Raw genomic sequence first — 22,329 nt, forward strand, 5'->3', positions numbered from 1 at the left:
CCATGCAATGATCATCTTAGTTTTTTTAATAAATTAAAATATTCCTTTGTTTTTCAGTAGGAAACCACATTTTTCAATTTATTCACAAATAAAGTTAATATATTTCCCTAAATGAATCATATTTTTTTCTTTATTAGTGTTTTTTAGTTATACATGACAATAGAATTGATTTGACATAATTACAAAAGCATGGAATATAATTTCTTCTAATTCAGTTCATAGTACTTCTCTTCCCCTTCCCTTCCCTCTACTCTACTGACCTTTCTGCTATTTAGTTAGAGTTGTTTTTTTTTTTTTTTTTTAATTAGTGCCTTGTGGATGCACATGATGGTAAGATTCACTATGGTATATTCATATATCTACACAGGAATATTAGATCAGATTTGTCCCACTATCTTTCCATATCCCATCTCTCCTTTCCTTTCTTTCATTCCCTTTTTATACTCCATTGATCTTTCTTCTGTTCCTTTTTTTTTAATCCCCCACCTTATTTTGGATTAGCTTCCACATATCAGAGGAAACATTTGAACTTTGGCTTTGGGAACTGGCTTATTTCACTTAACATGATAGTTTCTAGTTCCATAAAGGAATCATAGTTAATCTATAATGTATAGATTTAAGAAATAAAGTAATACCTAAGAAACTCTGACAAGATTAGATGTGGGAGACAGTTTGTGGACTGAATATATTTGACCTAGGACACTTGAAATTAAACTCAAATGAAATCAGAGGAAGATGCTTTGCCCAGTCATATTCCACCTATCAAAGCTCCAGAAAATTATCTGTCATTAGGATGGCTTGGTACTATCTTCTCTTAGGAAAAACAAGACAATTGCTATATCCTTTGAGAATAAAAAATTATGATATATAACTTCTGTTTATATGCATAGCTAGAATGTTTTTGGTGTCTTCTCATTTGGGCAGATGTTTAGAAAATAGTGAACAATGATTCTTTTTCTTTTAAATGAAAATCAATTTTCTCATCTGGCTTCCCTTTTCCATTCTATCATGTCCCATAACTTATTACAGTGGAACAAGTATTTTATCACAGCATTCACATTGAGGATGAGCTCTAAAGTCTCCATAGTCAAATGTTGCACAATTAAAATTAAGAAAAATACTTAAATCTGCCTTAAAGTCATTGTATAGAAATGTATATACAGCGCTGAATGGGTACCCTTTTACATGATAAATTTGAAAACGACTGGAATACCTTAAAAATGAAGAAAAAAAAACATTATATTAAAAACGTAGGCATCTGAATGATTTGGTTTTAAGATAACTATGAAATACCTAATAGGCAATGAGCAGAAATTTCTAATGTGTTTCTGCTTACCTACAGTGTTGTACCATTCACTTTGGATACTAGGCCTCTGTAACATGAAATAATAAAAATAGATTGTACTGTAATTGTTATAATTTTTTAAATTTATTTATATTTTTAAGGGAATCAAAAGAAAGCAAAAGTTCAAGTAGGGAAAAATTCTGTTCTAATGCTAAGCTTAAATTAAGAAATAAAAATAACTGAAGCTCAACATTCTTTGCATGCTTCTTGTCTGTATGGCACTGTGATCCTGTGGATCTTAAGAAAGTGAAGTTCCTTTCCAGAAGCTTTGTCTAAACTTATTCTCAAATGCTCAGTTCATCCTCTAGAGACCAGTCAATGTCAGACAAAGATTAGTAACTCAGCTCTTCCATCTTACTCCTGTTGTTCCAAGTCATTTATTTCCGAATGCTGGTGCTGGGGGAACATAAAATGTGTTGGAATATTCTTTTTTTTTTTTTTTTTTTTTTAATTTTTTTTTTTTATTGTAAACAAATGGGATACATGTTGTTTCTCTGTTTGTACATGGCGTAAAGGCATACCATTTGTGTAATCATAAATTTACATAGAGCAATGTTGTTTGATTCATTCTGTTATTTTTTCCCTTCCCCCCACCCCTCCCACCCCTCTTTACCCTCTATACAGTAGTTCCTTCCTCCATACTTGCCCCCCTCCCTAACCCTAACTCTAACCCTTCCCTCCCCCCCATTATGTGTCATCCTCCACTTATCAGCGATATCATTCGTCCTTTGGCTTTTTGAGATTGGCTTATCTCACTTAGCATGATATTCTCCAATTTCATCCATTTGCCTGCAAATGTCATAATTTTATCATTCTTTATGGCTGATATTCTTAATAGGGAGAAGAACTATTCTTCCTTTGTGGTAAATAGATGTTGTTTCTAGGTTTGCTAACTTATATTTTAAGTTACAAAAGAGATCCCAAATATTGTAAATTAATACAAACTTGAAATGTTCTCTTGAAGTTAATAGGCTTATTAACTTCAAAGGAATACTGGCAAATTGCATAGAAAAACAAATTAAAAAGGTAGTGCCCCATGACCAAGTGGGGTTCATCCCAGGGATACAAGGTTGGTTCAACATGTGGAAATCAATAAACATAATTCATCACATCAACATACTTAAAGATAAGAATCATGGGATCATCTCAATAGATGCAGGAAAAACATTTGACAAATACAGCACCACTTCATGTTCAAAACACTAGAAAAACTAGGGATAGTATGCATAACATTGTAAAAGCTATATATGCTAAACCCAAGGCCAACATCTTTCTAAGTGGAGATAAACTGAAGGCATTCCCTCTAAAAACTGAAACAAGACAAGGATATCCTCTTTCACCACTTTTATTCAACACCACCCTGAAAACTCTAGCCAGAGCAATTAGACAGAAGAAAGAAGTAAAAGGGATACAAATAGGAAAAGAAGAACTCAAACTATCCCTATTTGCCAATGACATGATTCGATGGTTAAAAGATCCAAAAAACTCCCAAGAAAACTTCTAGACTTCACAAATGAATTCAGCAAAGTAGCAGGACATAAAATTAACACCCATAATTCCTATATATCAGGGATGAATCCAACTGAAAGAAAAATTAGGAAAACTATCCCATTCAAAATAGCCTCAAAAAAATATTTGGGAATTTTTTTTAGATTTAAAAAAGAGGTGAAAGACCTCTACAATGAAAACTACAGAACACTAAAGAAAGAAGTTGAAGAGACCTCAGAAGATGGAAAGATCTCCCACGTTCTTGGATAGGCAGAATTAATATTATCAAAACAACTGTACTACCAAAAGTGCTATACAGATTCAGTGCAATTCCTTTCAAAATTCCAATGATGTTCTTCATAGAAATAGGAAAAGCAGTCATAAAATTCATTTGGAAAAATGAGAGGCCCAAAATAGGCAAAGCAATCCTCAGGGGGAAAAGTGAAGCAGGGGACAACACAATAGCAGACCTTAAATTATATCTACAGTTATAGTAACAAAATGGCATGGTATTGGCACCAAAACAGCCATGAATACTAATGTCACAGAATAGAAGACAAAGAGACAAATGTACAGAAATACAGTTAGCTCATACTAGACAAAGGTTTCATAAACGTACAGTGGAGAAAAGACAGACTCTTCAACAAATGGTGCTGGGAAAACTGGAAATCCATATGTAGCAAAATGAAATTAAATCCCTATCTCTCACCCTGTACAAAACTCAACTCAAAGCTGATCAAGGACCTAGGAATAGGAATTAGATCAGAGACCCAGCACCCACCAGAAGAAAAAGTAGGCCCAAATCTCCATCATGTCAGCTTAGAATCCAAATTCCTCAACAAGACTCCTAAAGCACTCAAAGTAAAATCAAGACTCAATAAATGGAATGGTGTCAAACTAAAAAGCTTTTTTACAGCAAAGGAAACAATCAAGAATGTGAAGAGAGAGCCTACAGAATGGGAGAAAATCTTTGCCACCTGCACCTCAGATACAGCACTAATCTCTAGGATGTATAAAGAACTTAACACTGAAGGAAAACCAAAACAAATAAACCAATCAATAAATGGGCAAAGGAATTGAATAGACACTTCACAGAAGAAATATGAATGCTCAACAAAAATACAAAAAGATGTTCAATATTCCTAGCAATTAGAATAATAAAAATTAAAACTACACTAAAATTTCATCTTACACCATTCAGAATGGCAATTGTGTACAATGTGTCTAAAAGCATTCTACTATCATGTATAACTAATTAGAACAAATTTTAAAAAGTAAAAAAAATTTTAAAAGACTATTGTAATAAAAATGAAAAAAAGAATACAAACAAGAATTATTAGCGAGGTTTGTGGGGAAAAGTTACACTTACACACTGCTGGTGGGACTGCAAATTGGTACCACCATCATGGAAAGCAGTATGGAGATACCTCTAAAAATTTGGAATGGAACCATTTGACCCAGCTATCATACTCCTCATTTTATACCCCAAGGACTTAAAAGCAACATACTACAGTGCCACAACCATATCAATGTTTATAGCAGCTCAATTCACAATAGCTAAACTATGGAACCAACATAGGTGCCCTTCAACAGACAAATGGATGAAGAAAATGTGGTACATATACACAATGAAATATTACTCAGCCACAAAGAAGAATGAAATTATGGCATTGGCCAGTAAATGGATGGAGTTGGAGAATATCATGCTAAGTGAAATAAGCCAATCCCAAAGAACCAAAGACCAAATGTTTTCTTTGATATGCAGATGCTAATTCACAATAAGGCAGGAGTGGCAAGGAAAGAATGGAGATACTTTGGATTAGGCAGAGGGGATTAAAGGGAGGGGAGGAGATATGGAGGTAGGAATGATAGTAGAATGAATCAGACATTGTTACCCTATGTGCATATATGATTACACGACTGGTATAACTCTACACCACGTACAACCAGAAGAATGAGAATTTATACCTCATTTATATATGATGTGTCAAAGTACATTCTACTGCCATTTATAACTAATTAGAAAAATTAAAAACATATTAATGGATGAGTGAATGAAAGAAAATATCAGATGCAACCTGGCAACTACTTCCCATAGTTCTCACCACACATAATATATATACACAATGGAATATTACTCAGTCTTAAAGAAGAATGAAATTATGGCATTTGCCAATAAATGGATGGAGCTGGAGACTATCATGCTAAATGAAATAAGCCAATCCCCCTAAACCAAAGGCTGAATGTTCTCTCTGATATGGAGATGCTAACTCACAATAAGTGGGGAGGTGAGGAGGGAAGAATAGAAGTTTACTGAATTAGACAAAGGGGAATGAAGAGAAGACAGGTAGGATGGGAATAGGAAAGACTGTAAATGAACTGGACATAACTTTACTGTGTTCACTTATGAATACACAACCAGTGTAACTCCACATCATGTACAACCACAAAAATCGGAAATTATACTCCATGTACTGTGATACATTCTATTACATTCTACTGTCATGTTTAACTAAAAAGAACAATTTTTTTAAGTATTCTTAATTTTCTCTTACAATTTTTAAAAAGAGTGCTGGGTTGTAGCTCAGTGGTAGAGCAATTGCCTAGCATGTGTGAGGCACTGGTTTCAATTCTCAGCACCACATAAAAATAAAAATTCTTTTAAAAAAAGAATCCAGTTTACATACTTTAATGTATTCCTCCTATTTCTAAGCCAATAAGTCCTTGGTGGCTGCTCAGTTGTTCTGTCTCCTCAGAAAACTCTAGAAAGCTGAAAACTGAATATCTGTTTATTTTAAATATTTCCTTATTTCTTGGACTTGGAAAGCCTCTTCGTATTTGAATCCCTACAATTCCTCCTGAGGCCAGTAGGGCAGAAATATTTACCTGTTCATATATGTTACATTCAATGAAATAAAGTTATTTGCCAAAACACACACAGAAAGTAAGTGATAAACCAGGATTCAAAACTCATCCTGATACAAAACAGCAAGGCACTTTGTACTCACTATAATGGCTGCAATTTTCCATTGTATTTCAAGCCTTGTGGACTATTCATTTCATTTAGGAAAAAAAAATAACAAGACTAAATTCTATGGAACATTCTATGATTTCAAATCCTATGGTGATGAAATAAAACACATGGTTTTTATAAAATTTTCAGTAGCAATCAGATTTCAAAATACAAAAACAACCATTTTCTAATGTTCATATCTCAATTTACAATTAAAATTCTTGTAGATTCTCTTTTGAAGAGTGTTATATAGTTTGACAACATAATAGAGTATGAACCTATAAGGAAATTTCATCTTTTAAATGTTTTGAAATTAGCTATTTTTTAATTAAAAAGTTTATGTACCTCTCCCCTCAATTTATAGATCCTCCCAAGGTTGACTAAGCACACACAGAATATAACTACAAATGGAAATATGCTGTACATTACTGTTCTGTATCTTGTTTTTGTTGTTGTTATTTTAAATATATATTCTGGAAGCTGTTCTTTAAAAAAAATAAAGTTTAAGGAAAAATGAGAAGAGAGGCAGCATAATATGACAGAAGAAACAATAAAACCAAAGTCAGAAGGCATTGCTAACTTTCTCCAAGTCAAGAACTACAATTCTTGGTAATTTCTGTGTCCCAAGTGCCTATCAAACACAATGCTTTGCTTCTTATGGCTTTCCAATAAACATTCACTAAACTCAGATGAGTTTTATGCCATTTTCTCTCTAAGCCTCAATTTCTATAATAAAGAGACAGTTCAGGGAATATTTAAATAAATTTTCAGCTCTAATATTCCATGAATAAGAATTCACTAGATCTCATTCTAAGTAATTCAACATTATAGGGTAAAAACTGAAAAAGTACCCTAATTCTATCTAAAGAAACACTGTCCATTTCACCAAATTGGTGAACTTCACCAGTTTTATCATTTCCTGTCTTCACCAAAATCTGGTTTTGCTAAAGTTAATTCTCTAACATAATCCAGCCAGTTAATGAAGGAGTGGCTCCCAAACCTGTTAGCAAATCAGAATCACTGAGAACTTATTTCCCTTCCAAGATTCACTGAATCAAAATATCCAGGGATAGTTATCCAGAAATGTGTTTTCTAAAAGGTCCCAGGTGATTCTGATAAATTCATTCTTTGAATATTTAAGTTAAAAATCACACAATTATATGGTCTAGATGCTTTTCTTCTTAGATGACATATATTAACAAAATACCTTTTATTGTTTATCATATTTTTTTTTCCTTTTTGGACCCCATATTTTATTTATTCTTCTGTTTTTCCTTTTCTTGGGTAATAGGCAATGTTTCAAACATACAAAATAGAGTAGAATACTAAATCCCCATGTATCCTTCAATAATCATCATGTCTTCCCCAGTCTTGTTTAATCTATACTTCCACTCCTGCATATTAGAAGGAACAATGAAGTAAAGTCAGAAAATATGGCTAAGTTTCTCCAGGTCAAGAACTACAATTCTCAGTAATTATTATTTGATATGCAGAAGAAGAATGAAACTAGATCCCTCTCACCCTGCACAAAAGTTAACTCAGAATGAATTCATGCACTTTTGGATTAAATCTAAGAGCAAAGGATCTTCTTTGAATCCTGATAAAATGAGTTATTCCCAAAATAATCTCATGTCCTAACACCGTGAAGAATGAGACTTGCATGATGCATTTCCCTAACCCAAAAAACAGAGCCTAAAATGAGATAGGCCAGGAATACCAATGAAACCATAGATAGTTCTGGCAACTTCTCTTCAGAGCCACTGATGTTAGCCTTTCCTAAGGTGAAGGTTATTTCCTGTCACATCTTTTGAAAGATCCGAAAGCAGTATTTTACTCAGAAGGTACAACATACTATTTTTAATAGCATTTACTATTCTATTTGTTATAATTTGGGTCTATGTATTATAATAGGACCCAAAATGGCATGTGATAACTGTGATGTCCTTTAATATGGTAGAACATTCCTTTTTACTCTACCAAGTTCTTGTCTCTTCCTTGGTTAAAACAATGGTGTTCTTTTAAAAGGTAATGTTAAAAATGATGCTGGGAAAACTGAATATTCATATGTAGAAGAATGAAACTAGATCCCTATTTTTGGCACAAAAGTCAACTCAAAATGTATCAAAGACCATATGTATTAGACGAGAAATGTTGCAACGGCTAGAAGAAACTGGGGTCAATAGTCCATCATATTGGTTCAGGTACCAACTTCCTTAATAAAACCCATGAAACTCAAGAAATAAAATCAAGAATCATTAAGTAGGATGCCACCAAATTAAAATCTTCATGGCAAAGGAAATGATTCAAGAGTGTGAAGAGGAAGTCTACAGAATGGGAAACAATCTTGACCTGCTGCTCCTCTGAAAGGGAATTAATATGCAGAATATATAAGGAACACAAAAAATGTAACACCAAAAATCCCCACAAATAACCCGATCAATAAATGTACAAAAGAACTAAGCAAACATTTCGAAAAAGAAGACACACAAATGACTAACAAATATATGAAAAAATGTTCAAAATCTCTAGCAAAAAGGGAAGTGGAAATCAAAACTACACTAATATTTCATCTTATCCCAGTTTGAAAGGCAGTTATCAAGAATACAAATGATAATAAATGCTTGAAGGGATGTAGGGGAAAAGGTACAATTAAACATTGTTGGTGGGACTTCAAATTAGTACAACCATTCTAGAAAGCAAGAAAAACTAGGAACCATATGATCCAGTTGATATCCATATGATATCCCATTCCTTGGACACTTATCCAAATGAACTAAAATAAGCACACTACAGTGATAGAGCCACTTTGATATTTATAGCAGCACAATTCGTAATAGCCAAACTATGGAATCAGCCCAGATGCCCATAAATAGATGAATGGATTAAGAAAATGTACTCTTGATACACAGGGTAACTTACTTAGCCATAAAGAATCAAATTATAGCATTTGCCAGTAAATGGATAGAAATGGAGAACACCATGCTAAGTAAAATAAGTAAGACTAAGAAAATTAAGGGTAGACTTTTCTCTCATATATGGAAGCCAGAGCAAATAAGAAGAAGGAGAGGGATTAGATGCTGTAAAGACATAGAGTAGAAAATGGAGTAGAAAAAGGACATTGAAAGGAAGGAGGAATGGGAAAGGGGAGAAAACGTGAAAGGAATTTAACAAAATCCTGTTATGTCACATATAAATATAGCACAGAGAAGTTCACCTTTATGTATATGTAGAAAACACTAATCAAAAATAAATAAATAAGTGAAAGGAAGACCAGTAGAGTAGAGGAAGAAGAACGGGGTGGGTGGAGATGGGAGGGAAGAAGACTGCAATGGAGTAAATCAAATTCCATGCATATATGGTTTTGTCAAAATGAGTTCAACCACTATGAACTATTGTTCTAATTTTTAAAAATCTAATGTTAAGCCCTTAACCATTCAGATGCCAATCACTCAAACTTCAACACCCTACCATTGCATCAATCTGATTTTATCTATGAAGGGGAAAGGTTTTCTTAATGAAGGGTCAGAGAATACCACTGAACCCCAATAACATAGACCATAAACTGTTTCCTAAACACTCCTAAGTTCTAACTTTTAAAAATAATTAGATCAATTTCAAAAAGCTACAAATCCTACATGGTATCTGTAGGGTAGCCCAATATTCTTTGATTTGAATCTCCACTATGCTTTTACTTATTAAACTGTCCGAAGAGCAGAAACACTGATATGCCTCCCCAAGCTTGTGTTCCCTTAAGATTAAATTTTAGTATATGTAACTTTACTTCTGTGCTTTTCTGGCAACCATAAAAAATTCTGTTTTCAATAAATGTGAGTCATTACTGTTGAGGACAATTATAAAAAGAGGTGAAATGTTGGGAACAGAAAAAAGAAGTAAAAGGGTAGTTTTTTCTGAAAGAAAAAGGTTTAAAAAAGGTAAAGGGAATAAACAGACATGTTATACAATCTTACATCTGTTAGAAAAGTAGGAGCTGGGTCATGTATGTAAGATAACAGCTTGTCCTTTAAGATTTTGCCTCAGGAGAGACACAGTAGGATTCCAGGGCTATATTAACGAATCCAAAACATAATCTTGAAACCACTGAATATTTATTTGGCAGGTAAGGCAATGGAAATAAAATGCCTCTTAGTATGCATACTATCTACAACGAAGCAAAACAAAGTTATAAGCATTTTAGTCAAACTACCAGGCAGAATGATCCTAGAATATTTTCAGTTAGCTAGAGACAGTTAAGTGGAAAATTGTCCCATGTGGAATTACTACTAAGTTTAGATGTATAAAATGCCATATGTTATTTTTCTTTAGTATAATACTGTAATTATTTCATTTCTGTTGACAAACTATAAAGCTTTCATTTGCTTACTGGACACAGTGGCTCCTAAATCAAAAATAATTATATCATCAATATATTCTTCAGAGTTTCCAGAAAATCAGGAAATATTCCAACAAAATGAATATTAGTTGCCAAATATTTACATAGAACATATACTTCTCTTTGGAACCTTCATTTCAATTACAGTACCAAGGGTTGTCACAGGTGGGTTCTAGGATCACAAACTGGAGGATTCTTTGGTATAAAACACCAACTCCTGTATATACATATTTCTCTTTTCATTGGCAAAACAGGAAGCTGTACCTCCTTATTCAAGTAATTCCAAGTGACCTAATTTTCAGACCCAATACACTAACCAAATTATAGGAACAAATTGTGTCTACTTTAGCATTAATTTTAGGGCACACTGTCAGCACTACATTCTCTAAGTCTTTGTCTTTACTATTAGAAAATAGTTTCCTGGCAACCAAACTATTATTAGTTAAGTGAGAGCAGTAGAGTCACCACAAGTATCTACAAGATTTTATGTAACAACTTAATAGATATAAATTCTAAAAAATTTTTGAAAAGATTATAATCACTTTACTAAATGTAGTCATGATAAGATTTAACATTCTAAGTTAAATCATTTTGAAATTTCAATATGTTCTTCATTCTTTACTTGGATTTCTTTTAATCATTTTGTCACTCTCAACTTTTTACCTTCCAATTAAACCCAATAGTTAAAAATGAAGAACACAAGTAATTAACTGCCTCATCAATATTATCAGTTATAAAAGTCAATATATTGATTTGAATTTGGTTAGTCCCTCATTGCCCCTGCCTTCCATCTCTAAGAATCATAAATCCCAAACACCCTTCAGAATGTAAATCTAGCCACAGATGGACGGAGTTTTTATTTTACCTGGAAACTGAGAAAGTGAAGTTATTCCAAAACAGGAGATAACAGACTGAGTCCAGTGTGCACCATTTAATTCAATGGCTCCCTTGTGAGGTACTTCATTTGCTGTGACACTGCTACAGCAGAAATGCTGCTTAGTACAGCAATATATTAGCCATTTGTGAGGCAGTGTGTTAGCAAATACTTAAGGCCATGGAAAAACTGAAGAAGTCAATGGAGTCAAGTTTTCCAAGTGACTCAAAATCAAGAGTTCGGAATGCCTATTTTAAAATATGTGTACAGGTACATAAGGTAGAAAGTACTGAAATATGTAGGGAGATTTTTCTTCATTCCACACTTGTAAAGCATGAATGACAAATAAAAATTGTTTATATTTACAGTATACAAAGTAAATTTTTTATATACATTGTGTAATTAGTTAATTATGAACAGATTATAGAATCAGTCAAGCTAACTAACAAATTGATTGCCTTACATACAAGCTTTTGTGGTGGGAACAATTAAGATGGACTCTCTCAGCAATTTGCAAGTATATAATACTAGTAGCTACAGTCACCATGATATACAACAGACCTCTAGAATTTATTCGTCCTGTGTAACTGAAACTTTACACTGCTTTTGTTAGAATTTTCACCACCATGACCAAAAGACATGACACGAACAATTTTAGCAGAGAAAAATTTATTTGGCACTTATGGTTTCAGAGGTCCCAGTCCATAGACAGACAGCTCCACTGCTCTGAGCGGGAGATGAGGCAGCATGGCAGAAGAGTGTGGTAGAGAAAAGCAGCTCAGGACATAGTCACAAGGAAGCAGAAAGAGACTAAGCTTGACATAACAAAGACAAATACATAACCCAAAGGTGTGGCCCCAATGACCCCATCCTCAAGCCACACCCTATAGCCTACAGTTACAGTTATCTACTTGCCTACCAGTTAATCCCTATCAACGGATTATGGACTGATTGTCATAACCCAATCATTTCACCTCTAAACTTTCTTGCATTTTCTCAAACATGAGCTTTTGGGGGATACCACATATCTAAACTATAATACATTCTGGCCAACATTTCTCCCATATCCCCAGCCCCTGACAACCACCGTTCTATTCTCTGATAATTATAGTTTCAACTTTTTAAAGAGTCCACATATAAATGAAATCATAAATAGGAAAGGAAACAATTGACAGAAAAAAACAGTATATGAAATGGGAGAAAGTATTTTCAAATCATACATCTGATAGGATATTAATATCCAAAATATATAAAGAACTCCCTCTTTGTTAGTGTGGCTAAGGGCTTATCAATTTTGTTTATTTTTTCAAAGAACCAACTATTTATTTTGTTAATTTTTCCGATTGTTTCTTTTGTTTCAATTTCGTTGATTTCGGCTCTGATTTTAACTATTTCCTGTCTTCTACTACTTTTAGTGTTGGTCTGCTCTTCTTTTTCTAGGGCTTTGAGCTGTAGTGTTAAGTCGTTTATTTGTTGATTTCTACTTCTTTTGTTGAATTTGCCCCATGAAATAAATCTTCCTCTAAGTACTGCTTTCAGAGTGTCCCAGAGATTTTGATATGATGTGTCTTTTTTCTCGTTTACTTCTAAAAATTTTTTTATTACCCTCCTGATGTCTTCTGTTATCCATTCATCATATAATAGTGTATTATTTAATCTCCAGTTATTGGAGAAGTTTCTGTTTTTTAGTCTGTCATTTATTTCTAATTTCAATTCATTATGATCTGATACAGTACAAGGTAGTATCTCTATCTTCTTGTATTTGCTAATAGTAGCTTTGTGGCATAAAATATGATCTATTTTAGAGAAGGATCCATGTGCTGCTGAGAAGAAAGTGTATTCGTTATTTATTGGTTGGTATATTCTATATATGTCGGTTAAGTCTAAATTGTTGATTGTGTTATTGAGATCTATGGTTTCTTTATTCAGTTTGTGTTTGGAAGATCTATCTAGTGGTGACAGAGGTGTGTTAAAATCACCTAGTATTATTGTGTTGTGGTCTATTTGATTTCTGGAATTGAGAAGGATTTGTTTGACATACATGAATGAGCCAATGTTCGGGGCATAGATACTTATCATTGTTATGTCTTGCTGATTTATGCTTCCCTTAAGCACTATGTAATGTCCTTCTTTATCCCTTCTGACTAGTTTTGGCTTGAAGTCCACATTATCTGAAATGAGGATGGATACTCCAGCTTTTTTGCTGTTCCGTGTGCATGGTATGTTTTTTCCCATCCTTTCACCTTTAGTCTATGGGTATCTCTTTCTATGAGATGAGTCTCTTGCAGGCAGCATATTGTTGGATTTTTCTTTTTAATCCATTCTGCCAGTCTATGTCTTTTGATTGATGAGTTCAGGCCATTAACATTCAGGGTTATTATTGTGATATGATTTGTATTCCCATTTGACTCATTTTTGTTTTTTTGACAGGATTTGGTTACTCCTTTATTTGGCTATTCCTTTAGGCTAGTTCCTCCCATTGCTGATGTGCATCATTGTTTTTCATCTCTTCCTCATGGAATATTTTGCTGAGAATGTTCTGTAATGCCGGCTTTCTTTTTGTAAATTCCTTTAGCTTTTGTTTATCATGGAAGGATCTTATTTCATCATCAAATCTGAAAGTAAGTTTTGCTGGGAATAAGATTCTTGGTTGGCATCCGTTTTCCTTCAGGGCTTGGTAAATGTTGTTCCAGGCCCTTCTAGCTTTTAGGGTCTGGATTGGAAAATCTGCTGATATTCTTATTGGTTTCCCCCTGAATGTAATCTGATTCTTTTCTCTCGCGGCCTTTAAAATTCTGTCTTTATTTTGTATGTTAGATATTTTCATAATAATGTGCCTTGGTGTGGGTCTGTTGTAATTGTGTATATTTGGAGTCCTATAAGCCTCTTGTACCTGGTTTTCCATTTCATTCTTCAGATTTGGGAAATTTTCTGATATTATTTCGTTGAGTAGATTGTTCATTACTTTGGTTTGTTTCTCTAAGCCTTCCTCAATCCCAATAATTCTTAAATTTGGCCTTTTCATGATATCCCATAATTTTTGTAGATTCTGTTCATGATTTCTTAGCATCTTCTCTGTTTGGTCAACTTTGTTTTCAAGATTAAATATTTTGTCTTCAATGTCTGAGGTTCTGTTCCAGGTGTTCTATCCTATTGGTTATCCAATAGGAGTTTTTAACTTGGTTAATTGTTTCCTTCATTTCAAGGATTTCTGTTTGTTTTTTTCAGTATCTCTAACTCTTTATTGAAATGGTCTCTTGCTTCCTGTATTTGCTCTTTTAACTGTTGATTGGTGCGATCATTTAATGCCTGCAATTGCTCTTTCATCTCCTCGTTTGCTTCCCAGATTGTTTTAATTATGTACATTCTGAACTCCCTTTCTGACATTTCTTCTGCTGTGCTGTCATTGGGTTTTATTGATATAGTATCCAGGTTTGTTTGGGACATTTTCTTCCCTTGTTTTCTCATATTGGTCAGATGTCAATGGGACTCTGAGATATTACAGATTTCCTCTATTGGCTTATAGTGTCCCTGTAGATTTCCAGTGTATCACCTCCCAGCCTTCAGTAGCCTGAAGTCTTGGAGGAACTTGAAAATGCAGTGCTTCCAAACAAATCTGCCCCTAGCCCGCTACTGGTTCCAGGGCTTAAAGCTGGCTCTGTGCAGAAAGACTCTCACTGGGGGGCCTGCTCTGAGAAGCTGGCCCTGTGGGAGGAGCCCACCGCCAGAGTGAGCAGGGCTGCCTGGGGAAGACTCTAGCTGCCCTGCCCTACTCTGATAAGCCGCCCCTATCCGTGCCTGCCCTCCAGGCTGAGCTTCACCCGGTGGGGGCGACTCACCCCGTGGCTCTATTTTAGTCCAAGTCTCTCTATGCCTCCCCTTCTTGAATCGTGGGTTCTGGAGCAACTGAAGATGCAGTCACCCTCTATTCTGCCATCTTGGATCACCCCATGGAAATAGCCTGAGGCCAGAGGGGGCAGGGCTGCCTGGAGAAGTCTCTGGCTCCCCTGCCCTGGTCCCAGAGACTGCATGCAGGTCGGAGCTCTCCGTTGGCTAGGGGACTTGTGGCTGGCTCTGTGTAGAAAGGCTCTCACTGGGCGGTCTGCTCTGAGAAGCTAGCTTTGAAAGGCGCCTCCCACCAGAGGGAGCCAGGCTGCTTGGGGAAGTCCATGGCTGCCCTGTCCTGGTCCCTGAAGCTGCCTGCAGGCCAGAGCTCACTGCACTGGCTCTGGGACTTGGAGTTGGTTCTGTGTAGAAAGGCTCTCACTGGGGGGGACTGCTCCGAGAAGCTGGAGAAGCTGACCCTGTGGGAGGAGCCCACCGCTGGAGTGCACAGGGCTGCCTGGAGAAGACTCTAGCTGCCCTGCCGTACTCTGATAAGCTGCCCCTATCCAGGCATGCCACCCAGGCCGAGCTTCACCCAGTGGGGGAGACTCACCCCGTGGATCTATTTTAGTCTGAGTCTCTCAGTGCCTCCCCTTCTTGAATCCTGGGTTCTGGAGCAACTGGAGATGCAGTCACCCTCTAGTCCGCCATCTTGGATCACCCCATGGAAAGAGCCTCTTGTTATCCTGAATTAACTTAATTTTTTGATAAATCACATCTTTCCTGTCTCAGATACCACCTCTCCCCAAGTCCATGTTCTCTTTACCACTCTTGAGTTACACTAATATCTAGAAACTCAGTTTCCAAAGAAGACAATATTAACAGTAACAAAAAAGTAATTTCATAATAATGAAGGCCTCAATTCATCAGAAAAACATAACTTTCTTAAACATGTACTATTAAATCATGCTGTTAAAAAAATGAAAATGTATGATAAAGTCAGTGAGAAAATACTTTAGTTACTGAAAATGGGCTTGTATCTAGGTTATACAAACAGCCCTCATAACCTAATAACAAATAATATAAAATTTTTTTGAAAACTAATAATAAGCAAACAACCCAATTTAAAAAGTAAGCCAAGTTAACAAGAAATGCTTCATCGAAAATAAATACAATGAAGATTCTCAATATCATTAGTCATTGAGGAAAGGAAAACTAAAACCACATTGAGATGCCACTGAACATTTTTTGCCTGTAATCCGAGCTACTCAGGAGGCTGAGGCTGGAGATGGCTGCAAGTCTGAGGCCAGCCTCAGCAACGTAGTGAGATCCTGTCTCAAAATAAAAGACAGAAAGGATTGGAAATGTGATCCAGTGTTAAAGCACCTCTGGGTTCAATTCATTGGTACCACACACAGAAAAACATTTTTAGAAAGTTGAAAATTATTTAAAAGGGAGGGTGGGGAGGGGAAGATAGAAGTTCAATGAATTAGACAAAGGGGAACTAAGGGAAGGGAAGGGGAACAGGACAGATAGAATTAATTGGACATAACTTTCCTCGCATTATATTTGAATACATGACCAGGGTATGTACACAACATGTACCTAATAGGATCCTAATTAGAATAAGTCATACTCCACATGTGTATACTATGGCACGTATAACTATAGTTATGTCACGTATAACTAAAAAGAACAAATAAAAAATAGAATTTAAATTAAAAAAATATTGTTGCTAAGGTTTGTAGCAATCAGACTTCATTTACACTGCTATTAGGGATACAAGTGGTGCACCCACTTTAGGAAACTGACCATTTCTTTTTTTTATTTATTTATTTTATTTTTACAGACTGCATTTTGATTCACTGTACACAAATGAAGTACAACTTTTCATTTCTCTGGTTGTACATGATGCAGATTTACACCATTTGTGTAATCATACATCTACATAGGGTAATGATGTCTGTCTCATTCCACCATCTTTCATACCCCAAATTAAACATCCTCCTACCATAAGATTCAGTCACTCCACTCTTTGGTATTTATCCAAGTGAAATTGAAGCATATTTCTACACAAAGGGTTTACTTGTAATAACTAAAAGCAACAAAAATGTTCATCAGCAGCTGAACAGTTAAGTGAACAGTTACATTTATAAAATTTAATACTCCTCAGTCATACCTACTCATGAATAACATAAATACATAGATCTAGAATGTACTGACAAATATATTCAGTTGCAACACACTTTCAGTATAAGACAGCACTACAAATGTCAAATTCACTCTTGGTAGAAAAAAAATAAACACCATTTTCCAGTGGAATGGCTTCTTAACACCCTGCGAAAAGGCAGGTTCCACACAAAAACTGAGTGGAAGAGAGACGAGTGTAATGGAAGGTGTATGATTAATTTCAATCAACTTCCGAAAGAAAAGCCTACCATAGGTATAAAAACACTGGAGGAAAAGGTCTAATGTATCGAAGCGTTAATTAGAGGTAAAGGACTTAAAAGTATGCAAAGGACTTTACAAAGTAGTCTTGAAAAGGTACAAGGGGGGCACCCATTGGAAACGCACCTGTTCAGACACCCACTGGAGAACTCACTGTATAGTCACTGGGGATCAATTAGAATTTCTCTTTTCAAAGAGATAGAAAAGACAAAATGGTAACTTAAGAAGCTTCAAGATACATGAATTTTTGAAAAGCTGAAGGACAAATCATCTTCCCCCTTCCCTCACTACCTCCCAAAGGAGCTATCCATTAAAGTATATGTCATTTCACTAACAAAAATGCATGGCTCTTGAACTGGAAATCCACAAGTTAAATCAAAACCATCGGCCATGTTTACGAAAGCAGAAGCACAATCGAAGCTACTTTAAAAAGAAAAGATAAATTGATAAAAAACAATTCAGCTAATGAAAACCTAAATATAAAGCAAGACTACACTATCATTTTCTAAACTAAACATTCTCAAACAAATATTCAAAAACAAAAAAGCCAGAAATTCCAAAACTAAAAAAAAAAAAAAAAGAAGAAGAAGAAGAAGAAACAACAATGGTACAATTAAGAACTTTTTAAACTCAGGAAAGAAACAGAAAGAAAAGATAAAATAATAATAGAAATAAAAATTAAATTACAAGATATCCAAGGAGGAATGGACTTGAATAAAAATTTAGCATGAAATACTAAAGAAAATAAAAGTCAATTTTGAAAGAAATGAAAAAGAATGAGAGTAATTAAAATAGGCAAAAATATATAATATGTACAAAACTGGAGTCCTTAATTAATGAAAATAACTAATATTTAAATTATGTACCAAGGAACCTTAGAGAAATAAAAGATCATAAGCCAATGGTTCCCCAACTGCATCCTGAAGCATACCAGAAGATGAGTGAATTCACATGCATGGTATGAGATAGTTTCAATTTCTGAGAAAACCACAATAATATCTAACATGTGTTGAATGTCACACAACTACTTCCCAATAATTTACAAACTGAAAATTACATGGCACTACATTTCTCATATTAGTGAAGTTTAATTATCAAGAGTTGTGATTAAAATAAGCACACATGAATATCAATTTGAAATGAACAGCATCCAGTTTGAATCTAAGGTTTGAAAAATTAAGCAGTGATCAACAACAGGTTCATACATCCCCAAAGTAGGTGATTTGAGTTTGAAACACTGTTTTTATTTTCTTCCAATAATTTTCAAGAGGTCACCAAATTATAAATATTAATGAAGACTACTTAATGAAGGGAACTGCTGTGTATTTCTTTTGGCCTACAAGCTCCATGAAAATATTTTTTAGATCCTATAGGTACCACAAATTGGGAGAGTTTAGAACCTCTGCTTTAGTCTACCAGCTACCTGGGAAAACTGATCATCAATGATCAACTCTAAGTCCTATCAACTACAATCATTAGAAATTAAAGAAAATTATTCAGGACCTCAAGGAAAAGCATCAAATAACTTATAACAATAAAAGAATCAGACTGACATCTGACTTCTCAAAAGCAATATATAAAGCAAGGCAATAGAATACCATTTTCAAGAGTTCAAGCAAAGCAGATAATTAAATAATTTTATATCCAACCAAACTGTCCTTCAAATACCAAATCTATAAGAAAGTTTTAAATATGGAACAACTCATACAGTAAAAATGATCACTTCTTCAGGAATCTACCAGCAAATGTATCATCTAACCACAGGTAACTGAAGAAACTTCAGTTGTATGTATAAGAAAAAAAAAAAGATTAGGACAAGAATATTTTAAGTAATATGTCTTGTAAAAGTAGAAACACTTCCACTAAAAAGTATCATGTCCTGTTGTTTTCACTAGAGAATTCTACCAAAACTTTAAGAACCAGACTATCTCAATGTTGCATAAATTATTATACAAAATTTTAAAAACCTTCCAAATTCTCTTAATAAAGCAAATATATCATTTAAATCTAATGCCTTAAAGACTGCACAATAAGCAAAAATTACAGATCAATATCACTTACCAATATCAACTATAAAACTACTAAATAAAATATTTACAAACTGAATCTAAGTCTATATTAAGATATGTATACATCGTGACTAAGTAAAATTTATTTCAGGAACCATATTAAAGAATTAAGAGACCATAATAAAATATCCATGGGGAAAATGATATGATTACTGCCACAAATGGCACAAAAATGTTCCTTTGGCAAAATTCAGTATTTATTTCTGATCAGAAAGCACTCAGGAAAATAGGAATTAAAGTACACTTTTTAACACTACACACACACACACACACACACATACACAGCTTCGTCTTAAAGACAGTATCTTAATGGAAAAATGGGCCATAATATAATACGATATATTTTACTTAAGATCAGGAATAAGGTAAGGACATACACTTTATCAGTACTGTTTAAGATTATACTAAAGGCAAGAGGAAATATAAATATAAAAGATAAATCTATTATTTCAGTGATTCTTACAATGCAATCTGCAAATCTCAAGGGATTCCCAAGACATTTTTAATGGATCTGTAATACCAAAAGTTTCCTCCCAATAATACTGATTTTTCTACCATATCCACACTTTTACTGACAGTGTAAAAGCATGGGGATTAAAACTGCAGGCATTTTAGTATTAATTAAGGTCCTAGAATAAACCTTGACTAAGAACTATTCTATTCTACTGTCAGTCTTCAGAAAGAAGAAAAAATCCAATTTCACTTAAGAATGTCCTTGATCAAGTAGCAAAAATTACTAATATTTGAAAATCTCAATCCTTGAGTACCTTTCTTTTTAATTAAATTAACATAATTATATCTCAATCCTTGAGTATATTTCATATTCATTGCAATGGAAGATAAAGTATGTATATAGTACTTGTGCTGCATACCAAATTATGTTTTCTAAAAACTACTTGTATAATTGTTTCAGTTGTATGCTGAATTTGCACTTATTTATGGGACATTTTCCTTGAAAGGAAAACTGACAAATAAATTATGGCTATTTAGATTGACTATCTGGCAGACATTTTCTAGAAAATGAACAAAGTGACTCCACTTCATGAAAACAACTATAGAGATTTTCTGCCAATGGCAAAATTATAGTTTTGGAAAATTTGTACCTACTACCATAAGTTTGACAGTTTCCAACTATTAAAGACATTTCTGATGAAATCAGTGGTAATCTTAACAAATGTGATTATTTACATTTTGTAGTGAAATGTGTAATCATTTGGAATATCTGCATAATTTAGTGAAACAATATCTCTAGTACATGGTGTAACAAGATTATGCATAAGTAAAAGACCCTTTCTAACTGCAAGACACAGTAATGACTTTTACTATAACATAGTGCAAAAAGTATATTACAGTGGCTTCAAATTCTACATTGCAAGTAACATTTAAGAAATTACCATTTCAGTTTTGGAGTGTAAAAGAGAATATCCACAATTCCTAAAAATCTTACTAAAATATTGCCTTGTTGTCCAACTGCATGCTGTATGAGACCATAGAACCTTCATACAGTTCAACCAAAACACTGTAGCAGACTGAATGCAGAAACAGATATAAGTATCCACCTGTCTTAAGCATGATGTTAAACAGATTCATAAAAATGGACAAAAGATCAATATTATCCATAGTTCTTTTATGTTCTATAAAATAAAGCTACTTTTCTTTTAGAAATCTCTGTTACATGCAGTGTATTACCACTGTTATTTTAAAATGATATAATAAACATTTATAATTTTCAGAATCTTAATTTCAACTAAGGTAAATGTCAATAGATAAAACCAAAATGTCATGGGAGTACTCAAAAACATTTAGGAGTACAGAGGAAGTCTTAAAACAAGTTTGAGAACTGCTGAATTAGAGTATTAGAATAGGAAGACAAGTAAAGCTATTTTGTTTGCAGAGTCTGAAAAATTATAGAGCATAAATGCTAAAACAAATTAAAGCAACAAAATCAATCAGTAAACTATCGAACACAAGAATTAACATTAATAAATCAATAGCTTTCTTATATGCAAGCAACAACCTGGTAGACTAGACATGATGGTAGAAAAAAATGGTATTTATAATAAAGGAAATAAAATAATAAAAATAAGCATAACAAAAAATGCAAAGTCCTTATAAGAAAAACTTAAAAACATCACTAAAAGATATTAAAATAGTGTTGAACAAATAGGAAGATGTCCTTGTTCATCATAAAGATGCCATTTTTTCCCAAGTTGATTTGAAATTTTAGTACTATTCCAAAAGAATACAAATAAATGCTAATGGAATTACGAAAGTTCTTATGGAAAAAAATGAATATGAAAACTAGACTATGAAAAACTGGGGGAAAAACCAAACCAGGGAACTCACCCAAGTAAATATTAATATTTTTAAAAAATCTCTAATGCAAATAGTGCAATACTGATGTATAAACAGAGAACAGAATAGAAATAAGCTCAATGGAATTTCAGTAAATGATGAAGGTAACCTCTCAACTTACTGGGAGTTAAAGAAGAGACATTAGTAAATGATTCTGGGACAAATGGATAGACATTTGGGAAAAGATAAAAATAAATCCATTATCTCATGACACACATAATTCCAAGTATATTAGAGATCCAAACACACACACACACACACACACACACACACACACACACACACACGCATGCACACAAAATCATACAAGTTCTAGAGGAAAGTATTTTGGTTTAAACAAGCTATAGAAAAAAATTTATAATTATGACTCAAAATCTGGAAGGAAAAAACTGAAAAATTTCACTACAAAATTAAAACTTCTTCATGACAAAATAAAATTGCAATGAGCAAAGTCAAAAGACATATATAACTGGCAGAAAAAGTTTGCAACATTTCTCCTGGGAACCAAACCTTTGGTAAACA

At 34.0% G+C, this 22,329-nt stretch overlaps 1 protein-coding gene and 1 pseudogene across 2 annotated transcripts in view; both read right to left on the reverse strand.

The window, feature by feature from the left end:
* The window catches only part of LOC306641338 (Golgi apparatus membrane protein TVP23 homolog B-like), a 34,084-nt pseudogene extending 16,309 nt beyond the window's left edge, over nucleotides 1-17,775 (reverse strand). The window contains exon 1 of the transcript in view: nucleotides 17,719-17,775. The product of the transcript in view is annotated as a Golgi apparatus membrane protein TVP23 homolog B-like (transcript). The remainder of the gene's footprint in view (nucleotides 1-17,718) is intronic.
* Nucleotides 1-22,329, reverse strand: part of GPR158 (G protein-coupled receptor 158) — a 506,459-nt gene that overhangs the window by 323,436 nt on the left and 160,694 nt on the right. The gene's annotated exons all lie outside the window — the stretch shown is intronic.

The sequence above is a fragment of the Sciurus vulgaris genome (genome assembly GCF_902686455.1).
Source record: "Sciurus vulgaris genome assembly, chromosome: 12".
Classification (NCBI taxonomy): Eukaryota; Metazoa; Chordata; class Mammalia; order Rodentia; family Sciuridae; genus Sciurus; species Sciurus vulgaris.